Source organism: Diadema setosum, chromosome 16 (genome assembly GCF_964275005.1).
Source record: "Diadema setosum chromosome 16, eeDiaSeto1, whole genome shotgun sequence".
Taxonomy (NCBI): Eukaryota; Metazoa; Echinodermata; class Echinoidea; order Diadematoida; family Diadematidae; genus Diadema; species Diadema setosum.
The window spans coordinates 24828965-24847036 of record NC_092700.1 but is presented as its reverse complement, the minus strand read 5'-3'; positions in this window follow the sequence as shown (position 1 = coordinate 24847036).

Here is an 18072-nt window from a genome sequence, read left to right as displayed (position 1 = left end):
TGAGAAGACTACTGCAGTGTATGAATAACTTAGATGTCACATGCGTACAACAATATAAGGAAAATATAAAGAGAATTTCACAAAATTCCATCTTTTGAGAAAAGTACACATTCCTCTGACTCGTTACCAACAAATGTTGTGAGTAATATTATTCCCCCTGCCTTTAGAAAGAGGCAAGTCAAGTGCTCTTTTATTATGCGAAAAAAGTGAAAATATGTTGAATTTTCTTTTACATTTTCTTTATACTGTTGTACGCATATGACTCACAAGCTGTAGTAGTCTCCTCATCCAGCGGTTCCAACACAAAAATTTTAAAAATTCATAACTTTTGCATCGATTATCCAATTTTCCTCAAACTTTCACTGATGTGTTCTACTAATATTGTTGCATTCTCTTATGTTTATGAAGGTGAACTTGTCCTTTAAGTGAAAGACCAGACCAGTTACAAATGTACATGAAAATAAATTATAATGAACATATTCCATGGCATACCTACGACAGAAGGGAGAATATAACAAGTAACGAAGGTGCTTTAAGTAACTAAAGAATTCATGTTCTGGATATCTAAATTAGGTCACTAATATTTAGCAACAAGCGTAATGTTTAACGAATCTTTTAAAGGAGCCAATCGAGCGAAATGCACGGGACTGAGATGGCAAAGAATTCCACACCTCTTGGCCGGTGTGCCGATTTGATTTTTTTTTTATTTTTTTTTTTTAGCTGAACAAGTTCTTGGATTCATTAGATGAATATTGGAGGCCTTTCTTGTAGGGTAGGAGTGTATTTGTTTCTTGACTTTTAAAATATTCATGAAATAGGAAGGTAAACCCTGATCATTGTAGCGAAACGTAGAGGTACCAGTCTGTAAAAAAAAAAAAAAAAAATCATGTCGTCAAATTTCAAAATTGCATTCGTTTGAAGTATTGGGTTTGTGTGAGCTGTATAATCAGTTACAGCACAGATACTCATGGCTTTCTTTTGGAACAAAAATATTGAATTTGTACTACTGTATGAAGTTGCTCAGACAATGTTACAATAAGTTATATTATGGCGAAACAATTGAGTTATACAATACAAAAAGAGTTTCCACAGGAAATGTTGCAATGGGATTAGTTGTATATCTGACATGATCAGACCAAATTAAATATTCATTTATAACAACACCCAAATATTTTGTACATGATTTTTGCTCAATTACAATATCATTTATGAATAACACATTATTTGCTGGATCATGATTTGTTTTTCTATAACTTGTAAAATGAATAAAACTTCGACAAGTTGAGAGATAGGTCATTGGTCATCAGGAACCAAAGTTAGGTCATTGGTCATCAGGAACCAAAGTGACAATTTTGGTAGTTCAATTTAGTTTCGCAATAAGGTTATTATAATCAGCATGGGAAGAGAATACATTCGTATCATCGGCAAAGAGAATATATTGCCATGAATCTTACAGACTAATCAAATCATTTACCCATACAAGGAATAAAAGCGGGCCTAAAATGGATCCCTGGGTGGACGCCACATGTTAACGGAATCAAAGTAGATAAATGAGAAAAGTGAACAGTATACTGATATCTATTTGACCAGCAAACCGATCAAGGGCGACGCCCCGTACACTATAATGCTGCACTTTGGAAAGTAAGATACCATGATCTAGAGTATCGAACGCCTTTATGCTGGCAATAAACACGTCGATCACGTGCTTACGGTACACCAAGGCGCTCGATACTCTTCTGTATAGTTTCAACAGTGCGGCATCAGAGGAATGTGCTTTACAGAAACCATACTGTACAGGGTTGAGCAACTTATTGCCTTTGATAAAATTATCAACTCTGTTTTGAAACAAATTTTTCAAGAATCTTTAAAAAGGCAGGCAGAGGAGAAAAAAAGAAGGGGGGGGGGTAATCAGATATGTTTCAAGGATCATCTTTTTCATGGTACCAATCCAGCTACTTTAAATGACTGTGGTTATACACCTTCAGCTAATGCAATTTTGAAAATATATCCCAGTGGCAAAATGTATCGTATCGTTTTCTTCAATTATATGAGCTTATTTCATGAGCAGTGGCATAACTAGCTTTCTGTGATTTAGTGATTTTTAATATCTCGCTATCATTTACAGGATGAAATATAGCGTTGTGTAAGAACTTCTGCCAAAAAAAAAAAAAAATCCCGATCAAGAACCAATATCTCCGTCTCTTCCACATTTGCTCTCTGCAAGAATAGATTTGTAACCATGTGTCACTCAATCACGTTTTCTCTTACCCCAATCTAACTAGACAGGAAAAGGACTGGAAATGAGAAAAAAATATATATATCAAAGGTTTTTTTTTTTTGTTGTTTTTTTCAACTATGCTGCGGGTATTTACATGTGTAAGCCTAAATCGGAAGAAACATTATAATCAGACATTTGACGATAAAATTCGTGAGGTAGAAATTATCTCCAGTTGCCATATATATCAAAATGGTTGATCATTCTGTGACCCGCTACAACAAAAAGGTCCTAAAGTCGCGCATGGTCGAAGCCATGAAAATCGAGTTTGAAGTCAGAGCATTAGAATTGGTCAAAACGTACGATTTTCTGATTTTGATATATTATTAGAGTCTAACATGTCTTCTTTCATCTGTCGAAATTTTGAAGCAAAATGATCAAAGGAAAGATAAAAAAAATAGCGTTTTTCTGAGCCATGTTTTTTGGCGTTTCAACGAAGCAGAAACTGGTTCTAAAATTTGGATTGAGCGCCACAGATAGGTTCCGCCCCTAACAACGACCAGAGTGATCTCATTGGTCAGTTTGCTGCTTGCTGCTAACCGAAGCCTGAAGCTCGCACACAGTGACTGCCCAGTCGACTGGTGCGTGCGGGCGGGGTGCGCTATGCTCAGCCGCTTCTCACATCCTGGTCACTGATTGGTTGGTGAGGAGACCGCCGACGCTGATGTGCTTGAATGAACTCTTCGGGGGTTGCTAGGGCTTACCTTCTATTGTCTAGAGGTGAAAACTGACTTGCGTGTCCCTTGATCGCGATTGCGTCGAAAGGAAGACTTTTAGGGCGCTTTTCTCGAAACAGTGATTTTCCAGACGTTTCGACATGCTCTCTTTTAAACATCGATATCTCCGCAGCCGATTATTTTTTTTTATGTGTTATATATCAATTTAAAGAAGAAAGATTAGGGGATTATATCATGCAATTTTCAAATAATCGACCTCGCCCGACTTTAGGATCATTTTGTTGTAGCGGGTCACATTTGTATTGTCATTAGACATAGTGAACATGGGATATCAGTGACTTATCAGTTATCGTATAAGTATAGCTGTAACGAAAGCATGATTTTGCTACAGAGTATCGAACGAGGAGGGAGAAAGCGGGATAGGTAGGAGGAGAAGGATGTATCACAAGGCACATGAACTGGACCGACTATACAAATAGAAACAGAATATAGAGGTAAGTACATGGACTGTGTATATAAACGCCTGTTGTGACAAGGATTGTCGCCCCCGGCTCGGGGCGACAATCCTTGAAGGAGTTGGCGTCAAAGATTGTCGTCTGGCGACAATCCGTGACGCTTGTGAAGTTCCCAATTTTTGACCTCGATGGCGACAATCTCTGATGGCAAAAAAAAAAAAAAAAAAATGCGACAAGGATTGTCGCCCCGTCAAAGATTGTCGCCCCCGGCTCGGGATGGTTGCTCCGGTGTTATGCCTTGGTGGGATGGGTATGACTGGTAAGTTATGCGTATGTGTGTGTGTGTGTGTGTGTGTGTGTGTTGGGGGCTGCATGGTATGTGCTGTGTATAATTTGTAGGTGCGTATAATAAGTGACTTGTGTATGCGTTTGCGTATAGCTGTGCGTGTGTGTGTGTTTGGAGTATAATGATACAATAATGTAGAAACTGTGCATGTGTGGTGATTGTATAGTATAGTGGTTTGTTTGTCTGTGTGTATACCTGTGCCTGTATGCGTGCGTGTGTCTGTTTGTATTTGTGTTTTGATGTTTGTGCGAACGAACTTTTTTGAGCAGCAGGCACTACTGTGGCAATGAAACTGCCTTCAACGTGTATGAGCACGTATTTTTAGATTTCAAAATGGTATGGGTGTGTCAATTTCAGCGGTGAGGCGGGCTAGGAGAGAGAGACCGAGAGAACAGGCATACGAGGAGGTACCTGTTATGTTCTACGGATAGTCCAAATAACAAATCAGTAATTAAAAGAGGCAAATCTTAAGAACATTGGCAGCATGGTTACTGCTATTTTATTTTGTTGATGAACTGCAACTTAATGCATGATGTTCATGGGCGCATGAAATATAACACTAATGAACCTAATGGTATCATACTAAAACCCCCTTTCTTTCAAAAAAAGAATTTCCATTCTGACAGCACTTGCTTTAGTGTGGTTATACTTTCTAAACAGACATTATTGTGACATAAACCTTCATTCAAAATACGTTTAAAATACGTTTCCTGTCATCTTATATGTTGACTGCTTTGTCTTCTTATCCGAAATTAATTAACACTGAGCATACACATACAGTGCATACATGTATACACATCTAATACCATCTTATCCTTTGATAAACAAATAACAACAACCTACATTCATCAATACGCTGAACACTTCTTGCTGTTCACTAACTACTTCTTAAAGATAATAAAAAGTTTTGGTACCTCAAAAGTGTCCTTGAATTTCCTTGTCTTAGTTTGTGTTTCAGGTTAAAGTACCTTTCATATAACTAACACTGTGAGACTTACTCGCCCCAAAGTGCTCTCATGTCTTAGTAATCATGCAATTAACTGCGACCAGCAGCCCCATACGCATAGCGACCAGTAGTCCCATACGCATAGCGTAATCGGGCTTCGCATTGTAGCATTCAGGATCATGACAGATTTAGTATCGCAGGGTAAATGTCAACTTAAAATCCCATAAATTCTTCAATTTGAAGACTTACCAATTAAGCTGAAGTATTGAAAACAGGCTTCGGGCAACGTTTGGTTCTGCCTATAGTCCCTTTCTGTTCGAATTGATGACTGAATGTGACTCGGTCGACAGGACCTCAGGAGAGCTACATACAGTACACTGAATACAGCCAGTGTATGCGAACACATCGCATGCACACAAATTTCAAATCCATGAACGAATAAGATGTTTGTGTGCGCATGCGCTGGCCATGGTATCCAGTGTATGTAGCTCTCCCAAGGTCCTCTCGACCGAGTCACATTCAGTCATCAATTCGAACAGAAAGGGACTATTGGCAGAACCAAACGTTGTTCGAAGCCTGTTTTCAATACTTCAACTTAATTGGTAAGTCTTCAAATCGAAGAAATTTTTGGATTTTAAGTTGACATTTACCCGCGATACTAATTCTGTCACGATCCTGAATGCTACAATGCGAAGCCCCATTACGCTATGCGTATGGGGCTGCTGGTCGCAGTTAGCTATGCGTACAATGGCCTGCACGCTGCTGGTCGCAGTCAGTGGTTTCGTACAATATTTATCGACGGTGTACAGCGTCGGCTCTGGTACGAAACCATTATTGCATGATTACTAAGACATGAGAGCACTTTGGGGCGAGTAATTCTCACAGACAACGTACTTTAACCTGAAACACAAACCAAGACAAGGAAATTCAGGGAAGCTTTTGAGGTACCAAAACTTTTTATTATCTTTAACACTATTTCACCTACTTCGGTGTTAAAGATAATAAAACGTTTTGGTACCTCAAAAGTTTCCTTGAATTTCCTTGTCTTAGTTTGTGTTTCAGGTTAAAGTACCTTTCTTATAACTAACACTGTAAGACTTACTCGCCCCAAAGTGCTCTTATGTCTTAGTAATCATGCAATTAACTGCGACCAGCAGCCCCATACGCATAGCGACCAGCAGTCCCAAACGCATAGCGTAATCGGGCTTCGCATTGTATCATTCAGGATCATGACAGATTTAGTATCGCAGGATAAATGTCAACTTAAAATCCCAAAACTTCTTCAATTTGAAGACTTACTAATTAACGTGAAGTATTGAAAACAGGCTTCGGGCAACGTTTGGTTCTGCCTATAGTCCCTTTCTGTTCGAATTGATGACTGAATGTGACTCGGCCGAGAGGACCTTGGGAGAGCTACATACACTGAATACTACAGCCAGTGCATGCGAACACATCACATGCGCACAAATTTCAAATCCATCAACGGATAAGATGTTTGTGTGCGCATGCGCTGGCCGTATTAGTCAGTGTATGTAGCTCTCCCAAGGTCCTCTCGACCGAGTGACATTCAGTCATCAATTCGAAAAGAAAGGGACTATTGGCAGAACCAAACGTTGTTCGAAGCCTGTTTTCAACACTTCAACTTAATTGGTAAGTCTTCAAATCGAAGAAATTTTTGGATTTTAAGTTGACATTTACCCGCGATACTAATTCTGTCATGATCCTGAATGCTACAATGCGAAGCCCCATTACGCTATGCGTATGGGGCTGCAGGTCGCAGTTAGCTATGCGTACAATGGGCTGCACGCTGCTGGTCGCAGTCAGTGGTTTCGTACAATATTATTTATCGACGCTGTACGGGGACGGCTCTGGTACGAAACCATTATTGCATGATTACTAAGACATGAGAGCACTTTGGGGCGAGTAATTCTTACAGACAACGTACTTTAACGTGAAACACAAACCAAGACAAGGAAATTCAGGGAAACTTTTGAGGTACCAAAACTTTTTATTATCTTTAAGGCATGTATCTATGTACATTTTACGCAGTGTCATGGTATCTTTCTGGTTTGTAAACTTGGCGTCCATACCGTGTAACGTACTGAGTGTTGGTGTCTGTGTTGTCCTGGTGTTTTGGTTTGTCTGCATTTGTGTTTTGCCTATGAGGAGTGTTATACTCATACTTGTCTGCGTCTGAGTATGGCTGGGGTTGTTTGTAGGTCTCTCGAGTTTGATGTGTCGCTGGTTTCTGCGGAGCACGTGACCACTATGGGTATCTACACCGTATGATCTAGGCTCAGACCGCTTGTGGACGATGCGGCCTTCTTCCCACTTCCCGGTTTATTGGTTCTGAACACGGACACTTTGTCCCGTGTGAAGTGGTGGGAGTGGTTGGTACTTTTGTCAAAGTTTGTACAATTTTTTTTCTGCCAAACATCAGCTCAGCAGGTGATGGTAGGTGTGCATCTATTGGGGTTGCTCTAAGGCACTGGAGGGCTATGTTTGAGTCCACATGCGCGTCCTTTGCCTTTTTCATGACAGCTTTGACAGTCTGTACCTGGCGTTCTATGTACCCGTTTGATTGGGGGTACCTAGGGCTTGACGTCACATGGATAAAGCTCCATTCATCCTTAAACGTCTGGAACTTTGCGCTGCTAAACTGAGGGCAGTTGTCGCTAACGAGCTTTTCAGGGGTTCCTTGTTCCGAGAACACCTCTTTCAGGGCATTGATGACAGCTATGCTTGGTGGATGGTTTGGCATCATCCGTACTATAGGGTACTTGGAGTACATGTCTGCTATCAGAAGGTATTCTGTTCCTTCAAGCATGAAGATGTTGGCTGCAACATCTTGCCAAGGCCTTGACGGTATCTCGTGAGTCCTGAGGGTTCAGCTGGTTGTGCGCTGCAGTATTTCTGGCAGATTGGACACTTGCCAACTAGTTCTTCGATGTCCTTGTTGATTCCATTCCAGAAAATGCAGGATTGTGCCCGCAGCTGACACCTGGTGACTCCTTGATGGGCCTCGTGTATATTGGTCTGGTATTCTGCTCTCAATCCTTCCGGGATGATCAATCTCGATCCCTTGAGCAGTGTACCATTTTCGCCGGATAATTCGTCTCTATATGGCCAGTACTTTCGAAAGTTCTGACTCAATTCACGTCTTTCATCCGGCCACCCTTGGATGATTTCGTCTCGGAGAGCACAAAGCTCTGGATCTTGCGATATGGCTTGACGTATCTCTGTCAACTTCTGGTCTGAGAACATTACAAAATTGATCTGGAGTGGCTCTTCTGTTCTTTCATCTGGAAGTGGATGTAGTCTGGACATGGCGTCAGAGAGGAGCATGTCTTTGCCTGGCTTGTACCTGACTACCATATCGTATCCTTGCAGTCGGAGGAGTAACATCTGCAGCCTTGGGGGGCGCTGCTCCGAGATTCTTCAGTGTTATCATCTCCAGGGGGTTATGGTCGGAAAGGACGGTGAAACGTCTTCCACATATGTAGCTGTGAAACTTTTCACAAGCGTAGACCACCCCAAACATATCTCTTTCTATGTTTGCATAGCGTTGTTCTGTGTCTGTCAATGACTTGGATGCAAATGCTATAGGTGCTGCTCCAAGACGTCCTCTCGAAGAAGCATCGACCTCGAGCAGTACTTCTTTGGGTCGAAGTATGCTAAGGTTACATCTTGGCATATTGCAGCCTTGGTCTTCTCGAATACCTTATGGTGCGAAGGTGACCATGCAAATGTTCTGTTCTTCTTTAGCAGGTCTCGTAGCGGTGCAGTCAAACTTGACAGGTTAGGAATGAAGGGCGACATGTAGGTCACTATTCCTAGGAACTCTTGTAGCTCTCTCTGAGATGTAGGTGCTTGGATAGCTTGCACTGCTTCTACTCTCTGAGGGTCGGGGTGAGCGCCGTGTTTGTCGAACACTAAGCCGTAGAAGCGAATGCTCCCCTGCTTGATCCTACGCTTGCTCCAGTTGAACACAAGTCCATGTTTACTGGCTACTCGCATCAAGTTGTGTAGGTTGGCATCATGCTCTTCTACAGTTTTTCCTACCACAGCAATGTCATCTGCCATGCAGATTACTCCTGGGCACCCATCTATGATTTGGTTCATCTTCGTCTGGAATACATCCTGGGATGTGCAGAGTCATAAATGGAGTCTCTTGAACCGATATCTCCCAAAGGGGCTGTTGAACGTTGTGAGTCGGCTTGATTCTTCGTCAAGTTTGACTGACCAATACCCATATTTAGCATCCAAGGTGGAGAACGCTGTTGCTCCTTCGAACATATGTCTGGTTTCATCGATGGTTGGCGTTGAGGTGTGGCTTCTCTTTTTTTCCTTGTTCAAATCTCTTGGGTCCAGATAAATCCGCCACTTTCCGTTAGGCTTTTGGACATACACGAGACTTGACACCCAATCGGTCGGTTCCTGTACCTGTAATCACGCCTAGCTCAACCATCTGGTCAATCTCAGTCTGGATGTCGTCGTTGATGTTAATGGGGCACCGTCTCGGAGAGTGGACGACTGGGGGTACCTCCTTATCGATGATTATGTGATGCTCGCCTTGGAAGTTACCGATTCCTTCAAACCGGTCTGGGTACAAACTTCTCAAGTGCTCCTCGTTCTGGATGGGACAACTCAGATGTTGCTCCATTCCACAGTTTATGATTATAAGTTGGAGCTCAGTACACAAGGGCAAGCCAAGGATTGCAGTGCCGTCAGTGTCGACAACGTAAAAGTCGGAAGCTGTTTCCCGATCTTTATACCGACAGTTCATCGTGTGTACACCTAGATGAGTAATAACATTCTTGTTATATCCGGTGATAATGGTCTGACATTTTTCAGTGTGTCCTTGACTGGATTCCCTTTTGCGTCGATGTTGTTTGGGTGCATCTGTCTGTATATTCGTACAGGTAAAATGTTGCCTTGGGCTCCGGTGTCTGGCTTAACCTTCAATGTCCCCTTTCTGTTTCCGAGAACCACCTTGACCTCAGCAAACATTTCATTGTTCTTGACATGGTCGACATTGATGGTCTCAAACTTCAGGTTTTCAAACTGTTCAACAGGTGCTGCTTCCTCTTGCAGTTCGTGCACTGCATTCTTGTGAGCTTTACTTGTGTGGGAGCCTCCTCTCTTGGGTTTCTGCTTTTGTCCACTTTGCTTCGATCTACAACAGGCTCCCCAGTGATCGAGTTTGCCGCAGCGTTTGCATTTGGTTCCACATGCTGAACACTTCCTCGGTGGATGTGACTGTCCACAAAAATGGCACTTCTTTTTTTTCTGGTGTCGGTTCATTGTGTCTTTGGAAGTGGCCTTTCTTCCTTACGACATCGAGGTTGAGAGATTTCTCATTCAGTGACTTCATATCCAAATGTGTAGCTTCCTGAGTTCTTGCAATGTCAAGAGCTGCGTCTGCTGTGAGCGTATCATCTTTGCCCAGTAGTATCTCTTGTACTTTCCTGTTGCTTGCACCAATGATGAGTTGCTCAATCAATCTATCGTCAATTTCCCCTTCCTTGAGCTGACACCTTTGTGCCAATGCGCGATATCTAGCCAGAAAACTGTCAGTGCTTTCATCTGGCTCCTGTTTCAGCTTCTGCAACTGGAATCTGGCCAACCGGAAGTTGCTCTTCGGTTCGAAATCGGTTCCGTTCGTTTTTTTCCGAAGGTTGATTTATCCGAAACACACAATTTCCTATACCTAGAGGTTCGTTAATCCGAAAAGGAAAAAGGGTTCGTTAATCCGAACATTTGTGGCGTTATTCCGAAGGTTCGCTGATCCGAAAATGAAATTCGGCACAACGAAATTTCGGAATATCGAACCTTCGGAGAAAAGCATGAAACGACCTCCCAATGTTGATACATAAGACATAATGGACCGTATGCATAAAATCAGCATCTGCCCACACGCACCACTCCGAATTCATATACAAATCCGTCGAACAAACTCATCAAACTCAAAGCTGCTGATAAAATCAATGTAACGTTTATGCCAGCAACACCTTATCCCTCCCCACGCGCAACCAAAACACATACGCTGACATGATAAACACATTCTTCCATCATATACACTAACACATACACATACACACACACACACACACGCGCGCGCGCACCAACAGACACTAAATTATCATGTGCGCACGCACATACACACTTCCTTGAAACCTAACCATGACTTTTTACATGGCATGTTTGCATGGATGTAACCATGAAGGTTATGTGTTGGTATTTCAATGACTATGTCAAAAACAATATTACCCAGCAAAATGTGCTTCGAGGGCGGGCGACAATCTTTGCCGCCAGCCCTCAGTGGTGACGCGGGACGCGAATATTTTTTCCGTACATGGAAACGCTACAGGACATGCATTATTCATAAGTTGAGCTGAAAGACTGAAGTGCGCAAGCACGTGGACTAGGCCAACTTGTACACAATGAAAAGACTCGACTCGCATAGGCCTACTCTCTGTGTGCACGTGGAACGTATTTATTATTATACGTATTATTATTGTGTGGATCGCATGTGCATGCAGCGCACGCCTGATGCAGCGCACGCCTGATGCAGCATGCAGCGAGCTAGCTACTAGTAGTGTACCTATGTATGTATGTGTGTGTGTGTTTGTGTATGTGTGTGTTGTGCATGTACATACGTTCGTGCGTAATAAGCGTAGTACTGCACTCACGAGTTTCGTCCGAACAACTGGATGTGCAAGAAAACTAAACTGTCGCTCTTGCGATCGATAGCTCTTACGTTACATAAAACACACGTCACATTGCACACACATAGCACTCTGTACATTGGATACAATCACGCTCTCATATCACGTATGTCTAATTGACTAATCAGCTTGAAAACACAGAACTAGACTCTACTGAAGTTCGATCTACTATAGTTTACATGTGGAGTGGATTTAGTGCAATATAAATTCATATTATTATTATCATTATTACTAATTATTATTATAATTATTATCATTATTGTTATTATTACTGTTGGTTTTATTATCATTATTGTTATAATTATCATTAATACTTTTATCATTATCATCATTAAAATCATTATCGTAGGTTGGAATCCCACCGGAGTATAAATGTGAATGTCTATGGTATCTCTTAGCCACTGAAACTGAACTATGAATAATTGTTTTTTTTAAATCATTGATGAAGGCAATTCTATTGGCATATGTGATGCCTTACATTATTTCTACGTCTGCTTATAAGGAGTTCGAAAATATGAATTTGTGTAAGAAATGAAATCATCAGGCATTTTGTACGAGACCGATGGTATAAATGAGACTGTATACTTACCGGTTAGATCCCACACCATGCGGCAAAATTTATGAACAAATGATAACGCGTCTGTTCCTCCGTCACTTCTGGAAATATCGAAGAATATCAACTATAATTTGCATTTATTCACCGGTATGTTTTTTTCATTTGCTATTATTATCATTTTAGTTGAGTTTCATCAGAACCACATGCACGTCAGATCTTGGATTCACAAAGTCAATTGAGTAAATTGACGGTACAAGTTATCTGCTGACAACAAAATATTCTCCTGCAAACATCCATGAAACCACATACAAACAAGCACATTTTCTGTGTGCGTCTGTGTGTGTGTGCGAAATTGAACGAAAACCACTCTTGAAATCTGAATGAAGCTGACTTACCCTGAGACAAACTGTTACCCTCTGAACACACGATATAAGAATTGATAATAAATACATCCCTACTAGGCAACCGAAATAAAAAAAAAAAACAATACGAATTTACTTGGTAAAATATAAATGAAAATGATGTATAATGACAGCATAAATTACACATTTATATAATATGTGACCCTGCATCACAAAACCAACAAAAAGTCACCAGAAATGGATTTTCTGTTAAGGACAGATTCTTAAAGAGCAATCTCTAAAATTTAAAGTAATGTACAGTCCAGTTCAAATGGACTCCACTAACCATCCACTCTCGAAAAGTGTGAAATGAGAAATGAGGCTCTGAAGTACAGGGTCTATTCAAGCACTTAGTCTTTGTTAAGCCGTGGTAGCTGTGTATTAAAAAGGAGAAAACACAGGATGTAAATTGCCGGAGTAACAACAATGAGGGAATTATCAGAAGCTGAAATTAAAGATGTTCTTATACAAATGTTAAGTTTCAGAGCAGTAACAATATCCCTTCAAAAGTTATCAATATTTGAAAGTGGAGAGTGTGTAAAGTATTGCAAGAAATGAAAAGGGGACTTAAAGACACACCTGGTCATTTTATTCTCCTCCAAAAGGGTAAAAGAAAAACTGCTGAAAACACACTTTCCGATTCATGTTTTGATCCCAAACTAAATGATAATGTAGAAGGAGAGCTCTTTCAGAGAAGATGAAAAACTCAAGATTGATTTGGTTGACCTATTTCACCTTTTTTTTTTTTTAGTCCTCACGTAAAATCAAGGGGTGCGGCTTTTTGTTCGTTTTGTGACGCACGGTCACATATACATTTCTCATATGAAAAAAAAAAGACATGAATAAAATCAAAATCTGCAACTTCCTTAGTAAGTTTTTTTCTTCTTTAAACAGTAATGATCCAGGGTTTTTTATTTTTTATTTCTTACTGTGTAACAAACATTTTTAGCATTAATACAGAGTACTTGTAAACACTTGATATTTGTCTAATTCTCGTATGGAGTACAGTTTAAATTCAGCCATGCCTGTAGTAATGTCAATTGAATCATGACAATCGATACGGTAGAAGAGGTAAAGCAATGAGCACTCATCCACAGCCATCACTGCATGCCTATACTAATATTTTATAGCTTCAAAAAGGAATGCCATCAATGCCATATGCCATATGCCATAAAAAATGTTTACACAGCAACCTACGGTACATTAATACCAAGTAATTTCCCATGTGTATATACGATACAGATGTTCCTTGTAGAATAAGGCAACTTTGAGGTTTACAGTGATATTGCAGATTTTCGGTAGATAAGCTGCACTACTGCTGCAATTTTCTATTAGCAGTTGTGTGAAACATTTAATATTGTGACACCTGTTGTAAAGCGTGAACGTCACGAGACCGACACCCAGGAGTCATACAGCCCACGAGTCATACAGCCCATTTGTTCGACACTAAGCTACCAAAGTCCACGAGACCGACACATTAGGCCCTGTGGTGTATCTGTGGAACTCGTTGGCTGCTTCTGCCTAGCGTCAAACTCATGGACTTTATTTGCCTAGTGTCGAACTCATGGGCTGTATGACTCGTGAGCTGTATGACTCGTGGGTGTCGGTCTGGTGGGATGACCCCGTTATAAACATCTTCAGTTTTGTAAAACACACATGAGCGTTTTAGGCATACATTTTTTATGTATCTGGATTTAAGTATGTAGTTCAATTAAGACCTCTCTTGCGCTAGTGAACTGGGTATTTTGACGCGTCAAAACCATAGGGTATTATTCAACATTTACTTGTGCGTTCTGACGATACAGCAATTATATGGACTATCAAATTGAGAAAAAAAAATGACGCGAATATAACATAGATTTATATATTTATTGAAAGATACATGAAAGAAATCTTCGTGGTATTCATGATATGAGGCGAAGGAATAAAACAATTTAATGTTATGATTTTTTTTGGGTGCTTTTATAAACAAATCAATTTGGAATCCCTATATTAATTGTGTATGGTCAATCATATCACACACACACACACACACACACACAAAATCTGTTTCTTTATACATAACAATTTCTATCACAGACAATTTTAAAGATGTTGTTAGATTATTTAATTTCACCCCACATGAAACATTGTAGTATTTTTGAGGGCTTCACCGCAAAGAAAATTATCGATCGCATTCAAAGATCACGGGAACATAGTGTTAGTGTGATAACCATGTATTCATACTTGGCTCCCAGTGAGCCATTATTTTGTTAAGATTAAAATTTCACCTGTTTCATAATTAATTCTTCTAGAAAGTGTAATCGTCATGCTGGAAATGTATAACAATATTCTTCCTGATATATTTCACAATCAAATCAATCTGAACTATTCCATTCATTATAACGACACTAGGATTGCTCAAAAATATTCACATCGCATAAAACCTGGTATCATATCATGTTGGGTGGTAGTTGCGAGGATGCCCAGAGGATGTAGGGAGGATGTAGCGGACGTGTTAAGGGATGATAACGGACATTCAACGTTTGTGGCTCGTATGTCGCGGATTTACATCGTACACGGCGGAAAGTTCATCCGTTCTAAAAGTTTTCAGGCCCGGTCCCACTGAACTTACGGATGCAAAGAGGATGTAAAGGTCTAGTATCTGCACCTGTGGATTTCGCTTTGTATATTTGTATTACATGTCATGTATATAGCTATTGTAAGTAGGCATTCCTAAATGTATATAGGTATTACTAGTGAGAAGACTGTACATATTACTTGTGTGTTGTCAAAACTTGTACATATTATTGGTGGCATGTGCTTCTCATTAATTATTACCATTTTAAAAAAAGTAGACACTTGTACTTGTGTCATGGCAAAAAAAAAATAAATAAAAGACTTTGGTTGTAGACCAAAAGAAAATAAAATTTTGAGAGTGGTATCAGAGATAAAAAAAGGTTTAAAAAAAGAAATTTGAAGGGAAAAGGTCATTGAAATGGAAACTGCATAGGGTTTTTTTTCATTAGCGAGTGGGACTGAGGAAACCTTTTTTTTTTTTTTTTTTTTTTTTTTTTTGCCAACACACTTTGATGATTGATTTATTCTTCTTTATGGAGGATTTGGTGGCCCTGAAAAGGACCGGGGTTTCAGGTGGAGTAAGACTTGCTCACTGATGAAGGCTGCTGATGGACCTCGCTGGTGATATGGTTGTAAGGCTCCTCTGACTGGTGAAGGAGAATGAAGTCCCTAGAGTCCCTGGAGTCATGTTGTCCAAAGAGGCCAACAGGCAGCCGATAAATAGAGGGCCGGTGTCGGTCGCTGTATGTCCTGATGTTGAAGGCACCGGCTGCTGTTGTTGTCTGGGCTGTCGAGGGCATCCTGGCTGTGGCATCCTGTAAGGTGCAGGAGGCGGCTGCATAGAAACATATGTCATCCCATACCCCTGGTGCTGCAAGGGCATGGGGTGCATCATGATGGGCTGCGGTGGATGCTGGAACTGGTGTTGCTGCTGTTGTTTCCAGCTCTGGTGCGCAGTCCTCTTTACCTGGTGGAGCAGGGAGACCACTTGTGCTTGGAAGTCTTCGTAGTCATCCTTCTCAAGCTCCATAGTCTCGGTGTAGAGGTACTGGCACCAGTTCTTCACACGCAGGCTGTGGGGTCCTTGGTTTCCTCTTCTACCTTGGACCTCTGTTCCACAGCTTAGGAGATCAGCAAGGCAGCATCGACGAGTAACTGGACCAGAGGAGAAGGTCCTGCAGTCTTCCTCTTCTTCCCCTTACCCTTGGAGGTTCCGGCCACAGTCTCCTCGATGAAGGCCACCTCAGGTTCTTCCTCCTCCTCTTCCTCCTCGGGACCTGGCTGGCTCTGTTCGCTTGAACTGGAGTCGGAGGTCCTCTTCTGCCGCACGATCCGACCAGCCTGTCTGCTGGGCAACCTCTTGATGTGGTCGGCGAGGAACCCAAAGTTCTGGATCACCCAGGACTCCTTCTCCGTTGGGTTATTCTTCGCTGTTCAAGAAGGGCCTTGCTTCAGAAGCTTGTCAGCAGATGTCCGCGTGGAATCCATCCAGGTCTTCAAGGCGTGGGCAGAGCAGGGAACAGACAGAGCGGCAGCTATCTCCTCCAACTTCCGGGACTTCAGGGCAGTGTCCTTGTAGTCACGCCTGGCCTTGTCATAGAACATAGCGTGGTCCACGAACCAGTCAGCCACCTTCTGTTCATCTTCGGGAGGCAGGTGCAGCTTGTCATGTCTTCTCCTGGCTGGGTCTTCAGAGCTACGCTAAGACAAGGATAATCCAGGTCTGGAGGTCCGGTCCAAAACTGGCGAAGGAGATCCAGGAACCGGACTGGCTGGCTCAACATCCTCAGCAGGCTCCTCATCAGCAGACGTTGACTGAGTGGCTGTTCTTCCGGCTAACTTCTGGCAGCAGCAGCAGCAGCCGCAGCAGCAGTTGTGGAAGCTCTGGCTCTAGGCATTCTTGTAGACTACGTTGTCGTACAAGTCGATGTGATCTCGTGTCCTCAAGCCGTAGTGCACTCGTCGCATACGTACCTCATACCTGGTACACCCGTCACAGCCGTGAACCCATCCGTTACGTATCCCTGCACATCCGGCATAGAGCCCTGATGGATCCGACGACTTCACACGCCACGTGTTTGCCACGGCTGTTCACGTATTCAGTGCGCCGGATTAGCCGCGTGTAGGCGTATGTCCATCGGATGTCCGCCGGCTGTGCTACGGGTGTGTCTTACCGGGAGAAGACTCCCGGATACTGAAAAAAGGGTTTGAAACTTTCGCGGCGTGGCCACGGCTTCGCAGTATCCGCAACGGCTACTAGGGATGCCCAGGGGTGTACTGGGGGCTCTCAGGGATGTCTCCCGGATGAGCAGGGATGGGCATCCGCTGTCGATACGCCGTACTATACCTGTATGTGGGAAGGGGGCTGTACAGTAGTATGTGGATTATTTCGTGTATGCAATTGTCTTTACATGTGTTTTACCTAAAAATTTAGGTATATTGATTTATGTGTACGGAAGCCGGAGTGGGGGTAGGGCCCAACGAATCAAGTTGATATTGCACTGTTTAAACCTTTTATTTTTGTGTGCGTTTGTTTTGACAAGAAGGTCCAACGGAAGGAGGGGAAGGGGGAGGGGGACTTGATCATTCCATGGCCTCTTGTTATAATATACGCGTTTTGGCTGGATATTCGCCGTTTCTGTGTGATATTACACAACAACACACAACTAGAAAGTCGTGGCTTTTCACTCTATACCTGACTATTATTACACTTTATGCCTACAAAAGAAAATGATTATTACATATTAGTTACTAGAACAAGTGTGATTAGTCTCACCTGTGAAGGACAAACACTGCGCAATGACATTCTTCCTCCCTTCTTGTGACAGGTAATACTCCACCAACTCGGAATACACCCTCTGAAAGGAAAAACACGACATGGAAGTAATTTTGACAATTAAAATACCCAAATAAAAAAAAAATGATTAGAAAAAAATCGACAAAAACTCATTTCCGTTTGATAGAACGAATTTGGGAAACTATAGTGTTTAAAGCCTATCTTGACTCATCACGTAATATTCATAAACCTTTCAAGCAAAACAGGGAACAGGCTATAGCCCTTTGCGTTCTTTTGTAGCAAGAAAAGCTTCCGACGAGAAAACCTGTCCTTGGGTTGCCATTCATTCATTC